Below are 13,905 nucleotides of genomic sequence, written 5' to 3'. Positions count from 1 at the left end.
CTCCCAAAACCAGCTGTGGTATTTCTAGCAAAGGCATGATAGAACTGGTCATTTTCTTTTATACAAAATGCAAGCATCAAATAGCTGCAACAGCATTTGCTTCTTCAATAGACTGAATCCTGGTTTCTTAAAGAGACATAGTAAATATTGTGCCAATATCAAGTATTACATTTTTCTAATCTAGATGTAGTTGTGAAGTTGCAGCAGATGTCCAAAGTTAGAGTTCCACTTGACTCCATCTGTGAGATGAAATACATTATTTGAATCTCAGAAGATCCTTTTCTTCTGCTTCCAGAGTTTAAAATCCAAGAATTGTCTTAGGTTAACCTAATAAGAATGAAAAACCTCAAATACCCCCACAATTTTATTGTCCAAGAAAGTGTACACAGGTAGGAGGGCAATGTAGGATTAACCATTGGCTACTCCATGTTATAAAGCAATAATAAACTACTTCCTGTTGGTGAAAGAAGGCTTGGTTTCCTTGTTTTTACTGCAGCCATGTTGTTGTGTTAACCTCACTGCTGGAAGTGCAGGTAGAAAAGCATAGAGACTCCACTGTGAAGGGGATTGTGCATCACACCAGGCAGCGCCAACAAAAGCCTCTCTCCTTCTTTGCAGCTGTGAACATATGAGGTCAGCTCAGATTTAGGGCTGCAATGGATTCGGGTAAATAAGGTAGTTTTAACTTATTTAAGTTAAATATGGTGAAGGATGGACTTCACCAAAAACGTGGCTGACAAATACCACCTAGCTCATTTTCTTGTACATAGCTGCAGGAATAAATCACCGGAAGCAGACAGTGTGCTACAGCCCTTGTTCATGCAGCAGAATTTGGATAAGTTGATTATCTGGGCACAGCAGCATTATGCCGTCTTTCACTGGCATCTTTCTCAGGTGTACACAGTGACAGATGTAGCTGAATTTTGCTCTGTGCAGCAATATATACATTGAAAGGGTTAGTGGGCAGATGCTTACCTGGTATAAATTGATGTGGCTTCATTAACTTCAGTGAGACCATGCTGATTTAGAGCCACAGAGGAGCTGGCTCTCTGAAGCAGTCAAATTTATAAATGACTGCATAATGTACTAGAAAGTCAAGTCAGGCCAACCTCTGTGCTATGACATTTCCTCTGAAACTCACTTTAATAAGGTAATATTTTCTTCCAATTCCATAAATGCAAATCAGCTGAACTGCACTTTACATACTTCCTTGTTTAATTAGAAACTCTTAGTTCAACTGTACTGCAACTGCAGGTGAAAGTGAATTATTCTAACCATTTTTCATTTTAATTATCTTGATTAGCTTTTCCTTCTTTGCAATTTTATCTCATTTCAGGAATGTCCTTTAATTTAAGACAATAAATAAGCTTTTATTTAGCAAGCTGGGGAAACTAGAGGATATGATGCAAAGAAGATTCAACTCATTAAGCATTAATGTTACTAATATTCTTACACTAATTATTCATTAAGTTGACTGTCTTAGCAGAAAAATAGGCTTGGCTTCTCTTGTGGATCATCACATTTTATCTGCATATGCTACAAAAAAGATAGAAATAGCAAAGCTTACCAAAGTTAGTGCTAAAATACTTCAGAGGACATAATCCACTTAATGAATTTCTCACCACAAGATGTATTTAAGAGCTCCCCCTTTGCCTTTTAGCTGGAAAACTCCAGATATGTCTGTTCATGCACTTTTAGAGGAAGTGATGTCTATTCCTTCATAGTTTCTTTGTTTCTGACCAAAAAAAGGCATTTATGAAGAGAGGAAAAAGTCACCAAAAATACATATAACCTCCCTTCCAGCCTCCTGAAAATCTTGTCACAAACATAATTTCTAATACATTTAAAAAAAAAAAAAAGCTGGGGGATGTTACTGTGTCCACTAAGGATTTTGTTGCTATGTATTTTACAAGGATGGAAGTGTATCTCTCTTCCCAATAAATCCATATATTATATGTTTTGAAAGACAGCTTCAAGAGTGGGGCACAGGAAAGAAGGCCAAACCTGAAGTCAGACTGTTTGTCATCCAGGAGGAACATTAAGTAACGACTTGATCATGGAGTCTATAAAGTCTCCAGCTACTAAAAGGCCTGATGGAGGATCTATGTGGAACTCAGATCTCTGCATCTAAACCTGCACTCTTATAAAACCTTCTCTTAGCTGCTATAGTGCCTAGAGATGCCTGTATTTCACAGATACTTTCCCTGTTTGGCTTCGACGCTCTCTGCAGGACTGCAGACCAGAATTGTCTCTCTCTCGGCACGAGAACAGTCCCTAGCCCATGTCTTGGCCTGACATCCTCAACATCTGACCTCCCCTGTATCTGTGCCCCATGGAGGTCATCTACGAGAGACATAAGAATTGATTGATGAAAGTACCTATAGGGCTCCATGTTAAATGCAGGGGGGTTTGTGTTAGCGTAATGTACAACTAGGTTGTGCACCTGCCTGGGAAGTGCAGGACTGAAGTTCAGTGTAATCTCATTTCCTAGGACAGTGCCATAACTATAGGGCTATCTTGAGAGGTTTCTAGTGGTGAGTAGCACTCTGCTCAATTCTCAAACTTGTGCCGCTTGGCAGGAAACCATTGAGAATTGAGAGGCGAGGGAGTGAGAAAATGGAATACAGGTCTCCATATATACCAGTGTTGGGCACATTTTTTGAAACAGAAAGTGGTGATGTGAATGTAAACTTCCTCTGTTCTCTGATCCGAGGGTGGATTTAAACTTGAGTTTTCAGCTTCCCGTGTGAGTGCTCTGTCAGTGAGCCGATGTAAAAGGCAGTCACCACCACTCTTGCATACGTTTTGGAAGAAGGGTGAATCCTTTGTAGCTCTTCCACAGAAAAGATACTGACCTTTAGCTTTGGGGGGATGGCTCTGTCTGGGGGGGGAGCAGGGCTGATGGATCCTCAGAAGCCAGAGGTGACATTTACAGCTGTTAGAGGTGTTGGTGGCTCTGTTGTAGATGCTTCCTCCTGACTAGCCTTCTGCTGCATACCAGCAGTTTGTATTGTTCTGGGACAAGAGTCTACCCTTACCTATGGTGTAGGGAGGCTAACACATCTTGCTCTCAGTTATGGATTTCACTCTGGGAAGGATCAAATTTTGCAACCTTTTTGTGGTTTGATGCACAACACATTAAATATGGAAGAGTTTTCTGAAAAATAGGCTGAAGACTGAAATCTGAAGTTAGTCAATTATCAGCAGCAAATACGGTACAATGGTTTCTGTGAGAACATGTAACTGCTGGAACAATTTGTGATGCTGTAGTGGGATCTCTGTGACAGAAGGTCTTTAAGCATTGGGAGTCTTCCTAGATGATCTGTCTGAAATGATATGCTGTGGGTGACAGGTTATTGGCCTCTGGTAACATCTCATATCAGGACTGCTGTGGAAGTGTTTATTGGTTTCTGCACAATTTTATGCTGTCAAGCTTTTGAAATTGAGGTTCCTTGGCCCTCAATAGACAAAGGGCAAATCAGAATTGTACTTTCATGTGATGTTGTATAAGGTCCTATCGGCATGGTGTTGCTTATTGTGTTAGGGAAACAGCTGAAATCAAATAACAAAGATTACAATCTACTCCTTGAATCTGTTTTCCATTCTTGTTCTGTAGCACTGGACTGCCTTAGGACTTCAGACTTGTTCCGGGAATTACAAAACAAGGTCTGAATTAACTGGTAAAAGTTTCAAAACTCTAATCTAGCTATGGCAGGTGTGCATAAGAGACCCTTGTCCCATTCTAGGGACAGAGAGAGATGGTCAAGATGCAGAAGGAGACCCTGACCCAGTCTACCTTGGAGGAGTATCTCTAGAAGAGTTGTTCTTGAAGACCAGGAGAGAGTCTAGAAAACCATTTTGATAAGAAAAAGGGTATTTGGCTCAGTTTAAGACTGGGAGAGAGATGCACTAACATTCATAGAAGAAAAGTTTCTGTTCAGTAGCTGATGCTTGAGTCACTTCTAGCTTTGACTCAACATCATTTTGTCCACAATGCAGAAGATCCTGTACGTGTCTGAAACCACATTTTGAAAAATTCTTTTAATTTTGTAGTTTTACAAAACAAGGTAAAGTGCAAATTTGATAATTAATCAAACTTACGCTCTGACACACCACTTTCAAGCAGTGAAAATTGAATTCGCTTTCCATACCAAATCTTTCAACCCTTCTGAGCATGCCATGCTCATGAAGTCCTACCATGGATTGATGAAATGGAGCCAATTTGAGAAAGAAACATGCCAGTCTTTTGCCTTTTCTCCCAGACTATTTGCTTTCCCAGCTGTTGTTGGAACTAACGCACACAAGGTCACTCAATGTTTCAAATGCCTGGCCTGTGTGACTGATTCAAGAGGTTCATGGGACCAAGCTGGCATCTGGTCTCTGTTCTTTGAGTAATGATTTATTGACTAAAACAAGTTTTCACAATTATAATATGTGCCAGTAGCCTATCAATATTCACTTCAACCCAAAGCTCGTAAGTCAAGTTTGAGTTGAGCTGCTAAGAATCCATGATGACAGGCAGTCTTCTGTTGTTTTTTTTCCCCAAAACTTTACACTCAAACAGAAGAGACTTGAGACCACACAGTACAGCTGAAGAGGAGATAGGATCTCAAAGGGATAGCAATATAAGAAATGGTGAAAATGAGAGAAACTGATGTACACTAGTGTGAGCAGAAAATAATCTCTATTGCAATTCATTTTTCTCCTGTGTTAGAATCTAAGTGAGCTTGCGGAAATTAAATCCTCTAAGGAAAAGTTGAATTCCAGTATCGTTGAAGGTAGTAGGAAAGTTTTTAACAGGTTCTTGGAGTGGATAGCAGTGACCTCATCAGGAGCTCTGGGCATGGCTGGCCCTGCCTTCTGAGGAGGTGGCTCAAAGGCATCCATTGTAGATATGGGTTAAAGTCCTGAACATAAGGCACATCTCCCTGAGAGCAGCTTTCTGGGCGGAGGGGAATCTCTCTTGGGTGGAGGAGGGTTCTCTCCTTGGTCCTTAGGTGTTTGAAGAGCACTGATGCCCTCCCTGTGTTAGGTTGCTGTCTGCTTGAATCAGATGGCCTGTGTTGCATGTTGCTTTTGTCTTCAAATTCAAATAATGCATGTCTGAGAGCACTTTTAAAAAACCAAAATGTTCTTGGTTTCTATGGAAGGATGAAGATAACAGCTAATCATCCTATTTAGAAATATTAATTACTGGCTTGTATAGTTTCAACTTCTGTTCTTGTCTTTGCTTCTTAGTCCTCTGCTACTGATCTCTTTTCGTCATCCACCTCCTTTACACCCTTCATCACTGCAGTGACGAGGTGGCTGGAAGGAGCATGTGTGCACCATTTTTGCTACACAAGCCTGCCTGTGGAAGGGGACTAGCAGCCCCATCTTCTCTCTGACCCTTTTCACCCTCATCTGATTTGATTTTTGTTTAGAAGCCATTGCCCACTGAGAAGGTGACAGCAGGGTTCAGGAGAAGCATATTTCTCACAAATTCATTCATTCAGAGGTAGCGCTCCTCTTATTTTTATATTTGACCTGGTTTTAAATCATGAATTATTTTTGAAGCCATAGGCAGCTGTTTCAGCTGGTTAGTCATGAAGGATCCCATTACATTAGGAATCTTAACAGTAATTTACTTACTGTTAAATTTCACTTGAATACCTGCTATATTAATTTCTCAGAAATGTCTTAAGTGTAGGTTTTACTGCCTTGTATTCCTTGTGGTTAAGGTCAAGACTCTTCTCTCAAAGGTTGTGTTAAACCTAGGTTGTAGGTTTCTTTGAGAAAAGACCAGGAATATCTACGTGTCATGGGTATGTTCAGCTCCTCCTCCTCCTCCTCCTCTATTTCGTGATTGCTCTGGGCTTAGTTCTGTCTTGGGTTATCTCAGCCTGGCATTAACTTTTTATCAACTGGAAAGAAAACTTCAGCTCCAGACATATTCTTGCTTTTGGGAAGACCATATCTGACAGGTTGGATCCATCCAGCTATAAATATTAACAGCTGCCAAATATCAGATTTAGAGTTGTGCTGCAGTGCTGGCCAAGGCAGCAATTACTTGTGTTTTAGCTAGTGCTGCACATTGACTGTGGATACATTAGCTTTAGTGGAGATTATATAGAGGCTCAGTAGCTTAAAAGCAGAAATCACTTACATTCATATTGGATATTATTACAGATCAGGAGAGTTGGCCATAAAAACACTTAGCTTCCTGTAACAAAAGGACTCCTAGCCAAGCAAGTAAAATGTTAATGAGACAGCAAGCACTCATTTTCGTGTCTGTAGCCTTTCCCTCCAAGGTTTTGCTGCTTCATACTGAGGTTCATTAGAGTGGAAATGGTTGACTTTAAAAAAGAAACACCAGCTAAATTGCTAGGGTGTAGAATTTCCTTTCAGATCATAATTATAGGTGATCAACGGAGTGTGTAATTAGTAAGTTGGGTGAAGGATATTTCCAGAACAATCAGCAGCAATTTCCTCCCTGCTGTTTCTTTCTCTGCTCTGAGGACCTTTTGTCTGCTTTGGTAGGTGTGGCTTTTTAAGCCCAGATAACACAAAATACAAAAACCTATGTCAGATAAGAGTGATACAATAAATAATAATAAAATAACACCTCCCACTCCCCCACCCCCCCCCGCAACAGGATATTCTGTCTTCACTGTAATAGGCCTTACTGATTTTTCACTGTTTTCAGCACCTGAGCACAGATAGGTGTCCAGAGGAAAACAAACGGGCTCACTTCTGGCCTCCCTGAACAAACCTGTGAGACTCTTGCTGGAGCCTGGATTTGCACTTGCACAGCAAAAATGTGAGATGCTGTCATTGTCTTCAAGTATCATAGGAATGCCCAGGCTGTTTCTTGGTGCTATGAATAATTCATGGAATAATTCAATGAATCTGTCCATCATGGCTAAAAATAGCTGGGTAAACTGAGTGCTTTTGACCTTAAGAAACAAAATCTGTCTCAAATTTAAAATAAATAAGTGAAAAGCCGTAGAAAAATCCCGTGGAAGCAAAGATGTCAGTTTGTAAAATATGTTTGGTATTGTATCCTGGAATGAAATATGGCTCATCTTTTCCCTCTTTAAGAGACTTTATCTTCTTCATACAGTTAAACATACTTCATACTTAAACATCTCTGTGTCTCACATTACCCATATGTAAAACAGAGAATAATACTAAGTACTCTGTGGAGAGGATGAATTCCTCACTGTCTGTAAGATTGACTAGAGAAGTCTTGAGTGCCAGGGAATGCAAAAATGCTTATCACTTTCCTCCTTGCAGCTTCAGTTTCTGGTCTCGGCATCCATGCTGTGCTCTGGAAGTGGCTGTGATAGTAAGATTGTGTCTGGCTTACAAGAACCAACATGAGCAAAAGGGATCCACATCTCTGGTAGAAAATGCTCCAAAGCCAGGAGGGAGAAGAAAAAAAGGAAAAAAAAAAAAAAAAAAAAAAAAAAGAAGAAAAAGCTTGGACTACTCTGACTTACTCTAAACAGATGGTAATGGAGATTTTTAAACATACGTGCATTAATAGTTTAGAAGAAGGAACATTTATCATAATTAGGATGGGTCAAGGCTTTTGGTGATCTCTCCCTGTCCCTGTAAGTAACAGGCACACTGGCAGGGCATGGCTTTGATATGTCCTGACTAACAGCTGTCCCTTCATTGTTGATACTCAGCTGACGAGTGCTGCAGGAATGGTGAAAAGGTCAGGGTTGGCATCCAGTGCAAAGACTTCAGCCATAGACTGAGCAGTTCCTGCATATGATAACGTGGAGCACAAAGCCCTTACTGCTGCTGTCTGGGGTGAGGACTGTGGATGAATCCAGCCTGCCCCCCTGCTTCTGACAGCAACCACTATGCATTGTAGGCAGGGCAATGCTAGTGATGCTCTGCTGTTAGAGATGTCCTGCTACTAACACACTGAGGGTTCTCCCTTGTTGGCTTCCATCGGCTGTACTTTAGAAGCCATGGATGGGCTGTTCCTCTTGGATTTATTTTGTCACCCAGCCTGTTTTGGCACTCTCCCTAGTATGTGACAAAGTCATAAATTAATTTGGTATTGTAATAATAATAGTAATAACACTCTTTCAGTTAAGCTTTTAGTCCTATCTGGTGTCTTCACTAGGTGGCCTTTTATGGCACTTGCTATTGCTTTTGTAGTATGGGAATACCTTCCCATGACACAAAGAGCTGGACCTTTGTTGTGTTCAGTCAGCCAACCTTCTGATCAGAATATGTGCTGAGCTACTATTTAGTGTTACCAGACTCGGGTAACAAGCTTTCGCAAACTCTATGGTTTGTGGAAAGGGAATGCTGTGGTCCTAACTTATCTGACTTGTGTAGTGCACAGGAGACAGCCAGCTTGAAAAACTGCCCTGGCCTTGCATTAGGAGGGCCAGATACTGGTCTCCAGAACTAAACAGTGCAACATCTTCAAATAGGTGGTTTGAAACCCCGTTTATAGGCGTAAATCTCAACCTTAATTAGCAGGTTATTAATGTTGTCCTCTAGATGAGAACACATTCCCTTAAAAATATTTTTCTGTCTATTTAAAATAGGGGCACAATTCTTGGAGTAGTAGTTTGCTATTCTAGTCAATGCTGAGTGGTAACTCATGGTAGAAAATGAAGTTGAACGTGAAGAATCTAGATTTTGCATTTCTTTATTGATACAGTGGTAAAACTAAGCTTTTGCACCAGCTGATACAGGGAGCAGAAAAAAAATCACAAATCTGATTCAGCAGATGTATCTGATTACTTGTATAGGCCCTTGTGTGGGTTACAGGAAACACACTGCTCCTATCTGTTCCCCTGACACCAGTATACTGAGTACACATTGCTCAGATCAATCACTGGTTATGGACAACCATAATGATGGGTTTCTTCTAATGTCTTGAAATAGTAAGAAAGGAAGCAGTTTGGGCTATACTATGCAACAGGACTGTCCTGCTGCAAATGTGAACACTCTGTACTGGGAGAGCATCCTTCGGCTGGTAGAGATAGTCAGAATTTTTCCCTTCAAACACTTGTTCGATAAAAATAAAATTCTATGGAAAATTCATACTCTTTCCTTACAAAAGCATTTCTTGGCCTTTCTTTGAAAACCTAGATTCAACAAAATCTGAAAGTGTGGACTTGACTTGGGCGGGAGAATCATGCTTTCTGTGTAGGTGCTTGGTTTTGACATGGAAAGTTTTCAGCACACTTTTAGTCTTCTGAAGAAAACATGAATAAATGATAATTTCTATTAGCATGGTAACTCTTTGGCAGTGGGAAGATGGGGTGAGGAGAGAATAATGTACTTTGGTCATCCACTGTAATCTTTGTACTTTGACACAAGGGGTTTTTTTGTGCGAGGCAGAGACACAAGCAGAGCTGTGTCTTCACCCTATGGGGCTTCCAAGGGAGAGATGTTGAATATGTTTTTAAATAAATGGCACCTTCATTATTTATTCATAGCTAACATGATAACTGGTGTAGCTGTTTTCATTTTTCAGTTATTTCAACAAAGCTTTGTCTGATTTCAAATACAATTCTGTCAGTAGAAAAATAGGACCTCATAATTTTGACCACTTAAACCTTTACCCAAATGATCTGTTTACTTAGTGACTGGTATTGTTTCTAGATATGTGTGCTTTGTTTTCATGCTTTTTTAGAAAATTTGCATTAATATTTAAAACTGCAGATTTGGGACATGGCTGACTCGGTAGGATAAAGTATGCGTGTAACAGCTACTGATTTCTTTATGCAATGTGGGATCGTGTTCTGAGCTTACTGTCAACCTTAGTCCCTCTGCCACTTTGAATCAAAATTCGGTCTTTTCCAAGGAGTGTGTGTTTTTACCTGTTTCCCTTGAGCTAGAACTTGAGCACCTGACAGTGACAGGGCTTGACTGCATTTGTGACTACTTGCTGGAGCTCACAGGGAAAATATTAATGTTACTGAAACTGAGACCCAGACTGTGTCACTTAATGTTTTCCTGAACATCATGTCTAGGTGGCTAACGTGAACGAATGTGACAGATTTTTGAAAGGATCTGCCACTCAATTTCAGTTGCTTTGGGTCAGAAATTGCCATGTGGAGACTTAGGCCACACAGATTCTCTGAAATATGGCCTGTGCTTTAAGGATGAAATGTTTGATTATCCTGTCAGGGCTCACAGATTAAGCTCTTGGACGGAGTCCCTATGTATGGGGCATTGCAGCATTAGTGCTGGAGACTCTGGAGATGCAGGTTTTGCTTCTGGTGTTGTCCTGGGCTTGCTTTGTGTCCTTGGACAAGGCACATCATCTCCATAGCCCTGGGATCCTTTATGTAACGAAGATAAAGACTCCTCACTCAAATCGGGCCTGTCCAATACTCATATGTTCATGCACTGAACCTTTAGGTTGACTCTGGCTTACCTTTACATGGTAGATAAGGCAGTGCACATGCCTCCTCTGAACGCCTAGGGCTGAGCTTTCCTGCTCCCTGACCCTGGGTGCATCTTACAGCCGATAGCCTGATCTGCAGTGCAGAGGGGCTGCAGGAGACCTACTGAGTGGCTTTATCGCCCTTCCTGGTTTCTTGAGTCAACACCAGACATAACTTCTAGCACATGACCTGATGCTGTTTTTGTCTCTAGACCAGGGCATTAAACACTTGAGAGGCTTTCTTCAAGGTGGGCTATGTGTCAGCAACTATGGAGTGAATGGCCAAGTCCTATCTCCTCCTTCCTTCATAAGTCCTAAAGATTTTCAGGATGCAGAGTGTCATTTCCCTGATTGCACCCTGATGAAATTTGGAGCCCAATGCTAGGGTTCACCGTGGGATCCCAAATGGAGTCAAGGTAGCGCTGATCAGCTAAAGCAATGTGGGTTTACCATAGCCCATAAATGACTGGTGCTCTGAGCAGCTAGTTGTCTTACTGCAGGCCAGGTACCATGCAAAGCCCTCTTGGGCTCAGAGCCCAGAGGGAGGGGAGAAGAGAGAGCCTCTGTGTCCCACAGTGGGAGATTGCTACTCCAGCAGAGCTCAGTCTGCTTAGAGGGCTGTGTATTTTTTTTTAAATAGCTTTTCTGTGAGTGCATGCCTAGCGTAAAAGCAGCTGTGCATTTCAACCTCAAAAAATTTTCATCACTTAACAAAGGAGAAGTGTCTATTTAACTGCCTGAAGCCACCATTAGTCCTCTTGCCTCTTTTGCTCCCTAGAAATAAAATTGCTGCCTCTTGCCGAGGGGAGAGCAGAGAACCTCTGGAGTGTCACACTGCGCTTGCAACGGGCCAAGGCTGTGGACAGAATGGGGGGTTGACGCCCTCTATTGTTGGGAAGGAAAAAAAAATCTGCAGCACAGCTAATAGTGTTCTTTCTATATCCTTTCTTCGATTTTTTTTTTTTTCTTCTTCCCCCCTCCCTCCCCCTTTTTAATTTTTACCTCTTCATGCAGTGGCTGGCTGCAGCCTCGCAGCTAACAGATGGCCGGTTTCATCTGGCAACCTGAGGGTCTCTGTCGCCAAGTAAATTCTTGTCACAAGTGGTCAGCAGGGCAAGGCTGCTTGTCTCTTCTGTCCTCCCCAAAGCATGAAGCAGAAAATCAGCCATGCAAATCTTTGTGCATTTTATTTTCAGCATCAGTGCGTACTGACGGAGTTCCAGATGGCTGAGGCACACGTCCTCTGGCTTGCCAGCACCTAAAGGGCAGCATTGCCACCTGCTCTGTGAAATACACATTGGCCCATAAAGTCTGGTTTGCAGAGATTACCCTTTATGCAATGTATAGTATAATGACCTTGTACACTCCTCTCTCAGCAAATGTTTTGTAGTAGTTATTTACTGGTTTCATTGTAGTTGGTGGCAGTTATTTTCCTTTTCCACTCCTGGAGCTTATTTGTAGAAAGCTCTTTTGCAGCTTCAAGTCATGAAGCCTCACCTGCTCCTGCTTTTATTCTGAACACCAAGCCTTGAGCTTCATCAGCATTAACTGATCCTCATGCATTCCAGACAATGAAATGATGGCTGTTGGGGCTATTAGGAGAAGCCTCCCTGGGCTGCTAGATGCAGTATTTAGAGTCTGTCTTTAACCTTTTGGAAAATGGAGAAATGTCTCATTATCTAAAATGATAGCCTTGTACACTGGAGAGTTTAGCTATTTGAACTACTTAGAAGTAGGGTTGGTTAAGATTATTATTATTTTTTTATTTAAAACTCTAAAGCTGCAAGAATTGTTCCTGTAGGTGAGAACATTTGCACCATGCTTACAGGAGAGGGCTATACTCATGTGTATTGCGGTCTGTCATTCAAAGTGATCCGCTCTCTTGCTGCATTGCTTACACCTTCTCTTAATAGCAGCTCTTTCAAAATCTCACCTGCAGAAGTAGAACCTTTATATATTGTAGGTTTCATCTGGTGGAACTGAATGATCTATCTCACACCCAGGAAGAGGTGTAGATAATCAACAAGGATATTATATGAGCTTGTTACAGGATTGATCTAAGGAGCACACTGTTGCTTTGAGGGAGTTTCCTGGACTGTCAGTTTGTAGCTGGGCATGCTCCAAGGCAGCAGTAGTCACTGAGATCGGGTCTGCATGCTGCTTGGCCAGCTTTTGGGCAGAGAAAGTAAGTGCCAATAATCACAATGGAGGATTAAACTAAAGCCACAAAGTGATTTACCCAAAATTGCACTGGGAGCATGTGAGCTAGGAATTATAGCTCAAGCTGTTGGTCAGTCTCTGAGACAAAAAGTTCATCATTCCTTTGGGGACGGCAAAATACATTGCAGTATGATCAACATGGGAGAGGTAATGTGACTTGCTGGGACTAGAGTCCAGCAGGGTCTGGAGGCATGAAAGAAAAGCTAGTTTGACCTCAAGTGCAGTGATGTCAGAGTTAGGTGCTCAGCTTGACATCTGCCTGTTCTGCTTTGACGTAGGCTGTTCCACACAGGACACGGTCCCCCTTTTCCTGCAGAACACTGGTTGGCAATGCAGCTTTTTGTGCTGCTCTAGGAAATGCTAATGAGCAGTGCAACTGCAGTCCCTTTTTTCCCACCTCCCTGGATTTATCCCTGACTGGTCTTTGCATGATCTTAGTGTCTTCAAAGAGGGACATCAAAATATTGTGAAAATCCAATGCCTCAAAACAGAAAGGTGTCCAGACAGACCATATTGCTATCATAAACAGGCTTAATTTTATATGTTCTTTTGCTTTATGTGCTGCAATGATTTTTGCTTTGAGGGAATTCTCATACAGCTGTTTGTTTTATTGTGGTGCTTATTCTTAGAGGAAGCTGTCAGGAGCTGCAAAAATATTTTTCTTCTCTTTTAATCCACTATAAAGCCAGCTCTTGAAATGGATTTGCTCCCAGAGACCTTGGGCAGTGGTATTTGGATTGAGACTAGCTCCCATTTTGGAACCATCCTGCTAGCGCTGTAACTTATGAAATGGCACAGGAGAAAGTAGGCAATACGTATCATGGTCCTCCTTCACATGCCTGTAAGAATAGGTAATTGCTCATAAATTGCTGTTGTACTGCTTTGTTTTCCATGCTGAGGAGCAATTTGCTGAGAAGACTGATACTTAATGTGAAAAGAAAGAGGAGTGATATTACTTTCTGCAGTGGAATACAATCAGCCAATACTGTAGTCTTACAGGTGGGTGGTCAAAACTGCTGGGTCTTCATACATTTGCAGAGGGTACCTACTTGACAAATGCTCCCTACAGATCCACCAGCCTCACACTGTCTGCTGGGCATTTAAAAGCAGATGATGGTGTTCTTTACCTTCCCAGGCTATGAAACAAATAGCATAACTATTTTCAATGTTAAAGCCTGAATGCACTTTGTGATATCTCAGAATTACAACCCTCCCAGCTCTGCAGGGCTGAACTTTTATCATGCTAACTCCTCTGATGTGAAATAATAGCCCAGCAA

This window comes from Phaethon aethereus, assembly GCF_964289735.1.
Source record: "Phaethon aethereus genome assembly, chromosome: 2".
Lineage (NCBI taxonomy): Eukaryota > Metazoa > Chordata > Aves > Phaethontiformes > Phaethontidae > Phaethon > Phaethon aethereus.
Note: the sequence above shows the minus strand (reverse complement) of the source record.